The sequence below is a fragment of the Canis lupus genome, chromosome 18 (genome assembly GCF_011100685.1).
Source record: "Canis lupus familiaris isolate Mischka breed German Shepherd chromosome 18, alternate assembly UU_Cfam_GSD_1.0, whole genome shotgun sequence".
NCBI lineage: Eukaryota > Metazoa > Chordata > Mammalia > Carnivora > Canidae > Canis > Canis lupus.
Window position 1 is genome coordinate 12,324,705 of NC_049239.1, and position 14,949 is coordinate 12,339,653.

Here is a 14,949-nt window from a genome sequence, read left to right on the forward strand (position 1 = left end):
CCCAGAAGCTCGAGGAGCCTCGGGCCTGGGAATCCACAGCCCCGGCGCCTGCGCAGTCCCGGCCGGCGCCCGCGGGCTTGCTCGCGGCTCCCCGGCCCCAGTGCGCAGGCCCAGAAGCGCGAGGAGCCCCGGGCCTGGGAACCGACAGTCCCGGCGCCTGCGCAGTGCGGCCGGCGGGGCTTGCTCGCCGCTCCCCGGGGCTCCGCGCCCGCACCGCCCGCCCACCTACAGCCGCAGGTGGGTGCGCCTCGGGCTGGGGGGGCTCGCGGAAGCCCGGCGTAGCCTGCCCGCAGCCTCTGCCCCGACCCGCCTCCTCCTCCTCCTCCTCCTCCTCCTCTTTGCCTTCTTCTCCTCCTGTTATTTAGAAATAACAATTCTAAGAGCTCGCGCACGCCCTTCCCTGAGCTTCCGCCACGGTCGGCATCGTTCAGGACCACAGTCCAGGGATCCTCGGAGCCGGGACCCTAAGGTTACGGAACTACTCTGGAGGCCTCGTCCCAGCTTCCTTTTCCCCTGAACGTCCTTTTTCTGGCCGAGGACCCAACGCAGAGTCCCTGCCCTATTGCACTCAGCTGTCAGGTCTCGGTCTCCTCCAACCTGCGAGTTTCTTCACACCTTCTTTCCTGGTCTTTTATAACGTCGGCGTGCAAGTCTTTTTTATTTCATGATGTAGAATTTCATTTGTAGAATTTATATCAGGAATATTTTTTTAGGGCAGCCGCGGGTGGCTCAGCGGTTTAGCGCCTGCCTTCAGCTCAGGGCGTGACCCCGGGGTCTCGGGATCGAGTCCCGCGTCGGGCTCTTTGCATGGAGCCTGCTTCTCCCTCTGCCTGTCTCTCCCTCCCTCTCTCTCCCCACCCCCCCCCTCGGATAAATAAATCTTAAAAAAAAAAAAAAAAAAGGAATATTTTTTAGGGCAGCCTGGGTGGCTCAGCGGTTGAGCGTCTACTTTGGGCTCAGGTGGTAATACTGGGGTCCTGGGACTAGGTCCCGCATGGGGATCCACGGGATCCTCCTGCTTCTCCCTCTGCCTGTGTCTCTGCCTCTCTCTGTGTGACTCTCATGTATAAATAAAGAAAATCTTTAAATATATATATATATGTATATATATATACACATATAAAGTAACTTTTTCCTAAAAAAAAAAAAAAAGATTTTTATTTGAGAGAGAGACCTGGGGGGTGGGCCAAGGAGAAAGAGGCTCTCCCCTGAGCAGGGAGCCCACCTCCGGCTCCACTCCAGGACCTGGGGATCATTACATCAGCCCAAGGCAGACAGACAGACTCGTGTTTATTTGTTTGTTTGTTTGTTTTTCTTAAATTTTTATTTATTCGTGAGAGACACAGAGAGAGGGGGAGGGCAGAGACACAGGCAGAGGGAGAAGCAGACTCCTCGCAGGGAGCCCGACGCGGGATTCGATCCCGGGACCCCAGGTGACCCCAGGGTCACGCCTGGGGGCCGAAGCAGACGCTAAACCGCTGAGCCAGCCAGAGATGTAACTCTTAACAGACTGAGCCACCCAGGCTCAGTAACTTTTTCTTAAAGCATATTCTTTTTTTTGGCATATGAATTCTGTCCTTTACACATAACATCTTTTTCAACTTGCTCTATTTTCTCTTAGTCTTAGGATACAATTTGCTGGGTCAGCTGGCTATCCTTGGTGATCTTTTTTCTTTTCCTATTGTCACTTTTGACTATGAGCTCATGTTTTGGAGGGATCAGTTTTCCTGTGAGCCCCTGTGCCAGGGCTGTAGAAGCATACCTGCTTCCCATATGCCTTTGCTTGGCCCCAACAGTATTTAGGGTACCAGATACGTTGAATATTCATTAATTTTTTAGCTTGTATTTCCTATCTTACTTAGCTGAAAATCTAAATCCACTACTAAGGATAGCACAATTCTGGAACCTGAATTTCTTATCAGTGATTTTTTTATTTAAATAGAACTCCTAAGGGTCGGTTTGCCCAGGTGGTTCAGTTGGTTAAGTGCCTGCCTTCTGCCCAGGTCAGGATCCTGGGATCCAGCCCCATATCAGTCTCCCTGCTCAGTGGGGGGATCTGCTTCTCTCTCTTCCTTTGCCCTTCCCTACCACTCACTCTCTCTCTCTATCATGTGCACTCTCTCTCTCTCTCAAATAAATACATAAAATCTTTTTTAAAAACTAAAATAATGAATTCCCATGGATGGCCAGCATCCTTGCTCCTGCCACTAAGCCCGTGGAGGGGGGAGGTGGATATAATCCCATTTCAGAAATGAGCCAGCCCATCTTTATTTCCAGCAGCATACAGGTAGTTGCAGCTAACTTTGAATATGGAAGTTGAAACCTGGACACTGAGGCCCTAGTGTGTGGACACCTATTAAGGCTTGTTCTACATTCTTTTTTTTTTTTTAAGATTTTATTTATTTATTCATGAGAGAGAGAGGCAAAGATATAGGCAGAGGGAAAAGCAGGCTCCGTGCAGGGAGCCTGATGTGGGACTGGATCCCAGGACCCCGGGATCACACCCTGAGCAAAGGCAGATACCCAACCACTGAGCCACCCAGACATCACTTGTTCTCCATTCTAACACTCCAAAATGAATCCTCGTTTCAAGTGTGCTCACCTCTACGAATTCAGATTTGCCTTTTGTCTTTTCTTTCCTGTATATTTCTTTCTCTTAGTTTTCAACTAAATTAAAAATTGTTGTATTTTTAATTGCATTATTTTATTCAGTATTTCTACGTGTTTAGCCCTACACCAGACAACTTTCTGCACTAGCTTGCTCAATCATGTTGGCTGGAAATTAATCTGCTGACTTTTCATCTCATGCCTCCCCTGTGAATTTATGATTTTTAACTTCACTTAAAAATACTTTGCCCAAGTTTTCTTACTTTCTGCAGTAAATAATTATCAGAGATGATGCTTGTGAGCCATCCTTAGCCACTGCCACTCCAGTGGCCTTACTTATTTTTCCCACTGCCCCCATAATGAGGTTCTCTCTTTTTTTTTTATATTTTATTTATTCATTTATTCATGAGAGACACAGAGGGCGGGGGGCAGAGACACAGGCAGAGGGAGAAGCAGGCTCCATGCAGGAAGCCTGATGCAGGACTCGAACCCAGGTCTCCAGGATCACACCCTGGGCTGAAGGCAGCACTAAACTGCTGAGCCACCCAAGCTGCCCACAGATTTCATTTTAAACGAACTATTTCTTTCTTTTTTTTTTTTTTTTTGGTTCACATTGGCAGCTTCCTTTTTTTAATATATAAATTTATTTTTTATTGGTGTTCAATTTGTCAGCATATAGACTAACACCCAGTGCTCATCCCGTCAAGTGCCCCCCTCAGTGCCTAAACGGAACTATTTCTGTGCGGAAATAAAGCTGCTCTGTCTGGGATCAGCCTCTGAAAATCTGAGTGGTGCCTCGAGCTGGCACCCCCCCCGAGGGGGTTTCCAGCTCGGATTGGGAGCCCACTTCAAGGACATGGACCCCTCTTGAGTTGCTGTTCATCTTGCAATAAGCTTGTTTGGTCTTCTTGTTGAGGAGAATCAAGAAGGCACTTCTAGAATCAAAACCTCCTGACCCCATGAGGGCTAGAAGCCTGTGCTCAAGCCAGCGAGGAGGACTCAGTCAACCCCAACCTGGTTTTAGTCCTAACTACATTGTTGTTTTAGGTTTCGTGTTGAAAAACCAAATGGTGTTTTTTTTTTTTTATCAGATTTCATTTTATTTATTTTTTAAAGATTTTATTTATTTATTCATGGGGGGGCAGAGAGATAGGCAGAGAGGCAGAGGGAGAAGCAGACTCCATGCAGGGAGCCCGACATGGGACTTGATCCTGCGTCACAGGATCACACCCTGTTCCCCAGTGGGAATCCCCCCAATGCGGTACTAGATCCCAGGACCCTTGGATCTCAACCCAAACCCAAGGCAGATGCTCAACCACTGAGCCACCCAGGTGTTCCACCCCCCACCCCCCCACCCCCATAATGAAGTTCCTTCTGTTAACCTTGGAGTGAGACTGGCTCTATTTTTATAGACAGGGTGAGTGGCTGGCTTAATCTGGGAAATTTTTTTGTGTTCACTTTTACTGGGGAAGAATTCTCTAATAACATACAAAACTCTTATTTTTTTTAATTCAAGCAATCTGGTCCAGGTAGACTATAAAGTAGTCTGTAATTAGGTAGACTGTAAAGAAAATAAATAGTTTAAGGACTTACTTTAATTCATCACTTTAGCTAGTGATAGAGTCAAACTAGTCTATCTAGGATAAATTTATGCAACTTTTAATTTATTTATCCTGTCTTTTTTTAGATAAAAAATTCCAGATTCTGAATTCCAATTTTAAATGTCATCTAGTAATAGTGAAGCATACATTCTCTTTTCCCATGACAAAATTAAGAATCTGAGAATAATGAAAACTCAGTATTAAAAACTCAGATTGAAAGAACCTATTATTACTATAACCGACTGGGAACTGCAAGATTGGTAGGTCTGGATTGGGAAACTCATTCTGTGCAGCCTTTAAATCCGAACTAATCTGCTTTCTTAAAATTAATCAGGATGAGTCTTTGAATATCCCTTCTTCCGCCTGGCTCAAAGACTCAGAGAGTCTCAATAAACCACAATGGTTACTATTCCTCTGCAGTTCAGGCACTGATTTTTTTTTTTTTTTTTTTTTTTTTTTTTTTATGATAGTCACAGAGAGAGAGAGAGAGAGGCAGAGACACAGGCAGAGGGAGAAGCAGGCTCCATGCACCGGGAGCCCGACGTGGGATTCGATCCCGGGTCTCCAGGATCGCGCCCTGGGCCAAAGGCAGGCGCCAAACCACTGGGCCACCCAGGGATCCCCAGGCACTGATTTTTAAGGCAATTGCAATTTTATTTTCCACACATCATATTTCTTGCTATAGTCACTTAAAGTTATGTTTCTTAAGTAAGACAAGGAAGGAAAGGCAGGTTAGGAGAGTGGAAGAACTAGCTAGTGGCATCTGAGTCATAATGAGTGGTGGTGTGCTGGTAAATGTTAACAAGCTCTCTTGGAAATGATCACAAATTATTATACATTTTACGCCATAAATAAAAATAATGTGTAGCAACAAGTAACAAATAATTACAAAGTATACAATACTCTATTGAAAATTCCACACAGCCAATAGATTTTTACAAAATGTTTTCACTGATTTTTGCCAGACTCACATTCATGGCCAATTTATAGTTGCAATTCATTCACAACTTGCCAGACACAAAATATGAGTGAATGCTTGGCCACTTTTGCCATTAAAATCATGTTAAATAGGGTTGCCTGGGTGGCTCAGCAGTTGAGCATCTGCCTTTGGTTCAGGGCATGATCCTGGGGTCCAGGATCGAGTCCGGGTTGGAGTCCCACATTGGGCTCCCTGCATGGAGCCTGCTTCTCCCTCTGCTTATGTCTCTGCCTCTCTCTGTGTCTCTCATGAATAAATATAATCTTTTTTTTTTTTTAAATCATGTTAAATAGAGAAGCATGTCAAAATACCAGGTTTTTTTTTTTTTAAGATTTTAATTTTTACTCATGAGAGATATATAGAGAGAGGCAGAGACATAGGCAAAGGGAGAAGCAGGCTCCATGCAGGGGCCTGATGCAGGACTCCATCCTGGATTCCGGGGTCACCTCCTGAACCGAAGGCAGATGCTCAACCACTGAGCCACCCAGGTGTCCCTAAATACCAGTTTTCATGCACTTTTATCTCTGTATCATAAAGTGTTTTGAGAAGTAGTAATCTTCCCACCGTTCTAAACTATCACACTATTCTTGAACAAATAATGTTGGTTATGTTTTAAAATATATCTGTTAGATAGCAAAATACTGATGAGCACGTGTTTTCAAATTTGAAACACTTTCCTTTTGCAAAATGAAAAAAAGCTTTCCTATGAGATAACCAGTGAAAGTCTATATGGAAAAAAATTTTTTCTTTTTTTTTTTAATTTTTATTTATTTATGATAGTCAGAGAGAGAGAGAGAGAGGCAGAGGGAGAAGCAGGCTCCATGCACCGGGAGCCCGACATGGGATTCGATCCCCGGTCTCCAGGATCACACCCTGGGCCAAAGGCAGGCGCTAAACCCCTGCACTACCCAGGGATCCCTTCATAGGTACCCTCTATGCTGCAAAAGGCACTGCAAAGATTGTACCCTTTTATGATCATCATTCTTTTGTTATTTTTCTTTTTTTTTTTTTTAAGGTTTTATTTATTCATAGAGATGCAGAGAGAGAGAGTAGCAGAGACACAGACAGAGAGAGAAGCAGGCTCCATGCAGAGAGCCCGACGTGGGACTTGATCCCAGGTCTCCAGGATCACACCCCCGGCTGCAGGTGGCGCTAAACCGCTCTGCCACCGGGGCTGCCCTCTTTTGTTATTTTTCAATGAAATTAACAGCTTGGGTAATAATGTGACAGGTATAAAATGGCCTAATCTCAGCTGGTCTGGATTGACAACACACTTGTGTCCCAAGCCACTTGGAGCACCATGGTAACTCTTGGCCAATACTATGGAATATATTAAGTAAAGATAAATGATACTATGGAATATATTCCATATGGAATACTATGGAATATATTAAGTAAAGATAAATTCTGCAACTATACGTCCATGAGTTGTTTTAAAGATTTTATTTATTTATTCATTAGAGACACAGAGAGAGGCAGAGACACAGGCAGAGGGAGAAGCAGGCTCCCCGCAGGGTGCCTGATGCAGGACTCAATCTCAAGACCCCAGGATCACGACCTGAGCCAGAGACAGACGCTCAAACCCTGAGCCACCCAGGCATCCCTGTGAGTTGTTTTAGAGTGGGCATATGAGCCTGCCACCATCATTCAGGAATAATAATCAGATTTAGGATTTGTTGAAGCTCAGGAGTGAAGGGTGAAAGGGGAATCAAGGGCCACACATAGCTGGAATGTGCCCATGTGTGACCATCTCTCTATAAGAAATACTCAGCAGAACTTGAGCTTCTCTATGCCTTTGCATCTATGTGGGTGGTTGGAACCTAGAGATAAAGCATGTACTTTGCAACACAGAAATGAGAAGACAAAGAAGCCACTGAGGACACTGCTGATAACGAATATACAAATATTAACAAAGCATTATATCTTTAGTTTTCAGATGAGAAAATAAATGCAATTAGCAATACCTAACTTTTTCTCCTGGAACTATATACATTTTTTTGCATACCTCAAGGAAGGTGTGCATAACACATTAGAGACTACTGGATAGAAAATCAAGATATCCACAAAATATCTGGGCAGGAGCTAGAGATGTGCAGACAACTGGCATATTGAGAATATTGGAAGGACGCCGGGGTGGCTTAGCAGTTGAGTGTCTGCCTTTGGCTCAGGACATGATCCTGGGGTCCTGGGATCAAGTCCCGCATCAGACTCCTTGCAGGGAGGCTAGGCTGCTTCTCCTTCTGCCTGTGTCTCTGCCTCTCTCTGTGTGTCTCTCGTAAATAAATAAATTAAATATTTTTAAAAAAAGAAAAAGGACATTGGAGTAGAATTAAAGGTCCAGGAAAGTATGGCATTTGAGAAAGTGAAGCCCCAAAGGGGTACACTAGGAACATTAACATATAGGAAAAGAAAAGGGAAGCTAAAGAAGGAAATTGAGAAAGCATAGCTAAAATGGTAGAAAAACCAAAGGCAGGTGCTATCATAGAAATCAAAGGATGAGACAAGGTAAAGCCAACATTTGTCTATATTGTGAAATTCTATAAAGTGGTCAAATAAAACAAAATGGTCAAATTAAATGCTGCTCACTATGACTGAACAACAAAGAAGTCAATGTGGATGACAGTGTTTTCAGTGGAGTGGTCTGGGGAAAATCACTTGAAGAGAGAATGTCAAGTCAGAAAGTGGAGGCCCAGAGAACCAACAGCTCTTTGCAGAAACTTAAGGATGAAGTGAAGGGACAGTCGCCAAAGGAATGTGGGTGGTGGAGGGCTGGTTTCTTTTCAATAAAATGGAAGTTTACTACACTGTATTTATTTATTTTTTTTTTTTTAATTTTTTTTATTTATTTATGATAGTCACAGAGAGAGAGAGAGAGGCAGAGACATAGGCAGAGGGAGAAGCAGGCTCCATGCACCAGGAGCCCGATGTGGGATTTGATCCCGGGTCTCCAGGATCGCGCCCTGGGCCAAAGGCAGGCGCCAAACCACTGCGCCACCCAGGGATCCCTACACTGTATTTAAATGGTGATTTTTAAACATCAGGACAGCAGGGGGCACCTGGGTGGCTCAGTCAGGTAAGCACCTGCCTTTGGCTCAGGTCACGATCCTGGGATCCAGGGATCCAGTCCCGCATCAGGCTCCCTATTCCGGAGGGAGTCTGCATCTCCCTCTCCCTCTGCCCCTACTGTGGCTCATGTGCGCACACTCTCTGTCAGATAAATAAAATCTTTGAAAATGAATTTTAAAAATAAGTAAAATTCAGAAGAGCAAAGGTTGAAGAAGTAGTAGCCCTTGAAGAGGTGGGAGGGCACAGAGAAAGGGAACAAGCCTCAGATGGGAGGAGCTGAAGAGCTGCATTCCTTCCAGCTTGGCCTAAAGAAATATTACAATGTTTCTATATCCTGTTCTCTAGTTTATAAATTTATTCAATATCTTATGTTTTCAGTGACTTTTCTGGTGTGTTTCTTTTTTTAAAAAAAATTTATTTACTTATTTGAGAGAGAGAGAAAAATAATGAGCAGAGGGAAGAGCAGAGGGAGAGGGAGAAGCAGGCTCCCCTCGGGTTAGGGAGCCCAAGGCGGGCCTCAATCCCAGGACTCTGGGATCATGACCTGAGCTGAAGGTGGACGCTTAAGCCACTGAGCCACCCAGGTACCCCCACAAATTATTTCTATTTCAAGTATCCTGAAGTTTCCCTGGTGTCTAAAACCATTACCATTCAAAAGTCTCTAACTGTAACCTATAGTTTTACCCAATCTGTCCCCTACCCCCAAGATGGACATTTCCTGCTCATCTGCTTGTACTCACTGACCTTTGTCACACATTGTTTGTTCCTTAAGATCTTCTTTCCAGCTTAGCTCTTAACTCAAGGCACAGGAAAAACAAAATCCCCTCGAGCAAAACCAACAGCTCTGACAAGACATCCAGCCCGTCCAGCCTGTCCACCCTTCCAGACCAGTCAGAGCTGAACTCCTGACTCAGGCCTGCATAGAAGGACGGGAGAGTGACCTCTGGAAAGCCCCACAACTACCTTTACCTCATTATAATGCTAAAATACATAACATGCGGGAGATCCCACAGCTCAGTAATGCTTGTGGCTTTATGGGAAAACTGTGAAACTTCCCCACATTGAAAATGGGAAGATTTACAACAGATGGATGACTTAAAAAGGTTTCAATTCTAAAACAAACAAACAAACAAAAAACTCAGAAAACCAGTGTGACAATTGGAGTAAATGTGATTAGGGAAGTGAAGCCAGAGATAAGGATGCAGTTTTAGAATATAGGTGAGGTTTGGTGGGGTGAGATCTGGAGCCAAGGACCAAGAAAGAATTGTTTGTTTTTTTAATTTTATTTATTCATGAGAGACAGAGAGGCAGAAACACAAGCAGGCTCCATGCAAGGAGCCCGACGTGGGACTCGATCCCGGGTCTCCAGGGTCACACCCTGGGATGAAGGCAGGCGCTGAACCGCTCAGCCACCCAGGGATCCCTCCAAGAAAGAATTCTTGAGGCATCTTTGGTGCAAAATAGTGGTTTGATTTTTTTTTTTTTATGAATCTCCAGTAGGGAATATAGATATTTGTAGCTTGAAAAAGGTTTCTAAATGGAAATATGGAACATAATCATTGCCGTACAGAGAGTAATTAAAATCTCTGGATAAAATATCATGACTAGAGGAAAACAAATAGAAGATGTGAACTAGGATTAATCCTGGGGCAGGCCAATACTTTCATTAAAAGCTTTTTTTTTTTTTTTTTTTTTTTTTTTTTAGGTGTCTGGTGGCTGCCTTCAGCTCAGGGTGTGATCCCGGAGTTCTGGGATCGAGTTCCACACTGGACTCCCCATGGGGAGCCTGCTTCTCCCTCCGCCTATGTCTCTGGCCCCCTCTCTCTGTGTGTCTCTCATGAATAATAAAATATTTTTTTAAAAACTTTTTTTAATTCATAAGTGATACATGTTTGTTGGGAAAATAAAGGTTCCACTATTCACTATTCTCGGGAGGCCCCGAGGTCAGGAAGAGCTGCTGCCCTGGGGATTGTGAGGAGTGACCGATTACATACTTGGGAGTTGGGGGAGAAGGAAGACGGAGGTTTTCAAAAGAACTTTCTTATGCTGAAGAGGACCTTTGAGATACTACAGGCCTTGTCATTGTCAAGTTAAGGGTGTTTTCCCCTTTAGCAAGGTATTTACTTTAACAGAGTTGGAAGGCACCTGGGTGGCTCAGTGGTTGAACGGCTGCCTTTGCTTCAGGGCGTGATCCCAGGGTCCTGAGGTCGAGTCCCACGTCTGGCTCCGCACAGGGATCCTGCTTCTCCCTCTGCCTATCTCTGCCTCTCTCCGTGTGTCTCTCATGAATAAATAAATAAAATATTTAAAAGAACTCATGGACGTATAATTGCAGAATATCATTTATCTTTACTTAATATATTCCATAGTGTTGGCCAAGAGTTACCATGGAGGGAGGAGCATTACATTCTGTCCACTTCAAGTATCTACCAATGGGCTGCAGGTTATAATTGTATCTACATTTCCTTTTGGAAGCTAAGTTACTGATAAAAATTGCTTTTTTTCTTTTAGATTACCAAGACATTTGTAAATTGAGGGAGACTTATGTCTTGCAGGACTGTGATTTCTATAAGTTAACTATTTGTTTTTCCTTTCCTTACCTTCAGGGCAGCCAGGAGTTAATGAGGAATGTCACACATATCCCACCTTGGGGGGGCGGGAGTTGTGGGGTGTCAACTTCTCCTTTTTCCTCAGCTAGCCTTCTGTTTCCTCATCAATAATAAGCTAGAAATCTATCGTAGCAATCCAGGAGCGCTAGGCTACGGGCCCAAATGAAGGCAGAGACCACAGGCAAGGGGCAAAAAAAGACTTGTGAGATATTTGAGGGGGAGTATCAATAGGACTTTGGGAAGTAGCCCTTTCCAGGGGTGAGCGAGGAGGAGGAGAAGCTGCTGAAAGCTCTAAAGTGTCAGATTTGGCTGAGTGAATGATGCCTTTTCACATGAGAAGTATCAGAACTGGAGGGAAGACCATGAGTTCAGGGATTTGAGGATGACAAAGTAGAAGGAGAAGACTAATCAGTGCCACCGAGGGCTAGCTGAGGACAAAGCACAAGCTGATAGCCCACAAATGACCCCCCCCCCCCCCAGGATAGGATATGGGTGACATTCCTCAGGAAGTTTCCAACTGTCTTAATATCTTGCTAGAGGGACAAGCAATCTTTGACTTGACAATGGCAAGGCCTCCACTATCTCATTGGTAAGTCCTTTTAAAAGGACTTTAGCATATGAAAGTCCTTTTGAAACCTCCCTTTTCCTTGTCACCCCTGAGTCTGCAGGTATATAACCAGCCACCCCTCCCAATCCCTGGGACAGCAGCTCATCCTGCCCAGGGGTCGTGTTCTCAGGCCTTAATCAAACCACCATTTTGCACCATAGACATTTCAAGAATTCTATCTCGGTGGGCAGCTCCAAACCTCACCTATATTCCAAAACCTCATCAATATTGACCATTGAGTCAGGATTATTATGATCCACAGAATTAGTGAATCCCCAGGGAACAATCCACAGGGAAATGGGGAGGAGGCGGTGAGTCCTCTGGGTGCTTTCAAGGCCAGTTTACCTTTCCATCTGGCACCTGATTTTATTACTGTCAACATCTCTGCCTCTGCTCCCCCTTCATTATTCGTTTGAATCTGTTGATATTCGTGAAATCTTTTCTTTCATGAGAAGGGGAGGAGGACGTCTTGAAGTGGGCGAGCTAGACTCTTGTCTCATGGAGTCGAAGAATGAATCTCACAGACAAAGGTGAGTAAGTAAAGGGAGAGAAGTTTATTAAGTGGGGATACAGAGAAGGCTCTCGGGGTGAGAGGGTCCCGACAGGTTGCCACTGGGGGCTGGGAGTGGCAGTCTTCTACTGGGAGCTGACTGGGAAGCTCGTGGCCCTGAGATTCTGGTGTTGTCTTGGTTTGAGCAAGGACTTTTGATAACAGCCTTAATGACTGACTTCTTTGTGGTCTGGTTATTTTCCGTGGTTACATTGTAGCCACCAAAGAAAAATATTCTCTAACATCAGGAACCAGGTGGTCTGCTCTACTCCCTTATCTCTGGTTTCCTTACATCTCAGCATTTTGGGGATTTCTCTGAGCCAGACCACATAGCCCCCTGTCTATCTCTCCCTACCTAGACTTGCCTGTCCCTTACTCAGTTGGAGTCAGGGTAGCCCAAGAAAATGAGAAGGGAAGGTTACCCTCCCACTCTGCCCTAAAGAATGGATTCAAGTTAATCAGCTTCCTTTTTTTTAAAGATTATTTATTTATTTATTCATGAGAGACACAGAGAAAGACATAGGCAGAGGGAGAAGTAGGCTCCCCATGTGGCCCAACATGGGACTTGATCCCAGGACCCCGGGATCATGACCTGAGCTCAACCACTGAGCCACCCAGATGTCCCATCTTCCAGCTTCTTTGCAGGAAAGAGAGTGCAACTTAGATGGAGAAACTGAAGAGGCATTAATGAAAGGACACCCTCCAGAGCTGTGAGCAGATATGAGGAAGCCAACAAGGGATACTGATGTAAGTAGACACTAGTAGCACCAAGCCCAGCCCTGAAGGGACTAAGGAAAGAAAAGACCTTGGAACTCCCCATCGAAGGCAGGGAGAGCAGAGCCATGCAGCTGGAGCCTAGAAGGACTACAGGCCATGCTGGAACTGTGATGACCAAGTAGGGAAGGGGCAGAGAATAAATGCTTCATCCTCACACCTCCCTCTGGATGGATCTTCTGCTGGTAACTCCCAGTGGTCAAATCCAACCAGGAGCCCAATAAAAAGAAAACCCAAAGCATGGCACATCAGGGCCCATTTCCTGGTGCTCAGAGCAGGGCAAGGTAGAGAACAGCAAATGGAACAACATATAGGGTTAGACAAAAAAAAAATCAGAAACATATAGGGAAGTTTATCCAGAGACTTAAAAGATTCTAGACATGGAATGAAAGCCGGAGCTAACAGAAGTCTGAAAGACAGTTTTAGACACTCTGGGCCTAGTCAGAAATGCTTTGCAGGTCAGCCAAGGACGTGTGGCTGGATTTGGAGAGGGGACCATTCATTCTGTCCAGCCCTGGCCCTGGAGCCCAGCAGAGCTCTCGTGTTTCAATGGCTGTAAACCCTGGAAGATTCAGAGGATCTGGGGCATGGACACTGGAAGGCTTGTGCCACTTTGTGGGGAGACGACTTTGCCACAACCAGGAGCATGAGCAAGAGAGGAAGGACAGGGCGGATCCATGTGGTGGTGCAGCTGGTGGTCCTGTGTGTAGATTTGCAAGAGGAAGGCTTCCTGGCCCTCAGGTCTGTGGGCTGGAGCAATAATAATAAGTTGCTTAATAAAAATATGACATGACATTTTTCTATAACCAAACGCTGATGGTATCTGGGGTATCTTGCGTCACACATATATTAGTCAAGGTTCTCCATAGAAATGGAACCAATATGTATGGAGAGAGAGAGAGATACTGTACTTGCTGTGCACTGCTATTTGCAACTTCTGCAATACCAATTAATTTTATATAGGCTCTCTGAAGTAGGTTCTATTATTCCCATTTCACATATGAGGAAAGTGAATTTCAGAGAGATACAAGGCCAGTCTCATAAAAAAAAGGGTCCTCAGGTACATGTCTAGATAATCTCTGAATGATCCCCATCTGTGCTAATATATTAGCTAATATATTAACCATGAGCCACGTGTGGCTACTGAAATGTAGCCACTCAGAATTAGGATGTGCTACAAACAAATACCAGATTTTGAAAACCTCAATATGAATAAAAGAATGCAAAGAATCTCATTTTTTTTTTTTTTTAAGATTTTATTCATCTGTTTGACAGACACAGTGAACACAAGCAGGGAGAGCAGTAGGCAGAGGCAGGAGAAGCAGGCTTCCCACTGAGCAGGGAGCCCGACTCTGGGCCCTATCCCAGGACCCCAGAACCATGACCTGAGCCAAAGGCAGACGCTCAACTGACTGAGCCAGCTAGGCACCCCTCAATAATAATTTTTTCATTAATAATTTTTATATATTTCTTTAAACTATAATATTTTGGATACAATGGGTTACATAAAGCTTGTTATTAAATTCAATTTCACCTTTTTATTTTTTTAATATGACAACTAGAAAATTTTAAATGACATGTAGCTCATGTTTGTGACTTGTGTGTTATATTTCTATTAGGCAGCACTGATCTGCCCAAATTTCATTTGTGGTGAGTCACTAATTGTTCCAAGTTGCATAACAAGTTGCCCCCCCAAATCCAGTGGTTTAACACAATCATTTCACTATATCTCTCAATTGTATGGATCAAGAATTCAGGCAGGATTGGGTGGGCAATTTCTCTGCACCAGGTGACGTAGACTGGGATCACTTGGTGGTATCCACATGGCAACTGGATGGTCTGATGAACCCAAGCAGCTTCCTTCACATGCATGGTGCTAGGCTGGAAAGCTGGGCTTCTCTGGGCTCATCTTCCCCCTCATCTCCAGTTGTTCATTGCAGACATCTCCAGGTGTTCTCCCCAGCAAGGAAGTCAGACTTCTTCCATGACAGTACAGGCTCCAAGAGGAGGTGTTCCAAGGGACAGGAAATGGAGGTTTCCAGTCTCATAAGGCCCACTCCTGGACATTAGTAGTGTCATTTTTCCTGTGTTCTGTTGGTTGGAGCAGTTACAGATTCCACTCACAGTGAAGCGTAAGGGATATAGATGCCATCTCA

At 44.6% G+C, this 14,949-nt stretch overlaps 1 long non-coding RNA gene across 4 annotated transcripts; it reads left to right on the forward strand.

Moving 5' to 3' along the window:
• The first annotated feature begins 109 nt into the window (after positions 1–109).
• LOC102152560 lies at positions 110–13,604 on the forward strand. Of its 4 annotated transcripts, XR_005373147.1 has the most exons (5): positions 143–237; positions 11,400–11,451; positions 11,925–11,999; positions 12,654–12,766; positions 13,252–13,604. It is a non-coding gene; the product is annotated as an uncharacterized LOC102152560 (long non-coding RNA). The 4 variants fall into 4 exon arrangements; XR_005373145.1 differs by lacking the exon at positions 11,400–11,451 and having other exon boundaries at positions 110–237; XR_005373148.1 differs by lacking the exons at positions 143–237; positions 11,400–11,451 and adding an exon at positions 6,744–6,792.
• The last annotated feature ends 1,345 nt before the right edge of the window (positions 13,605–14,949 follow it).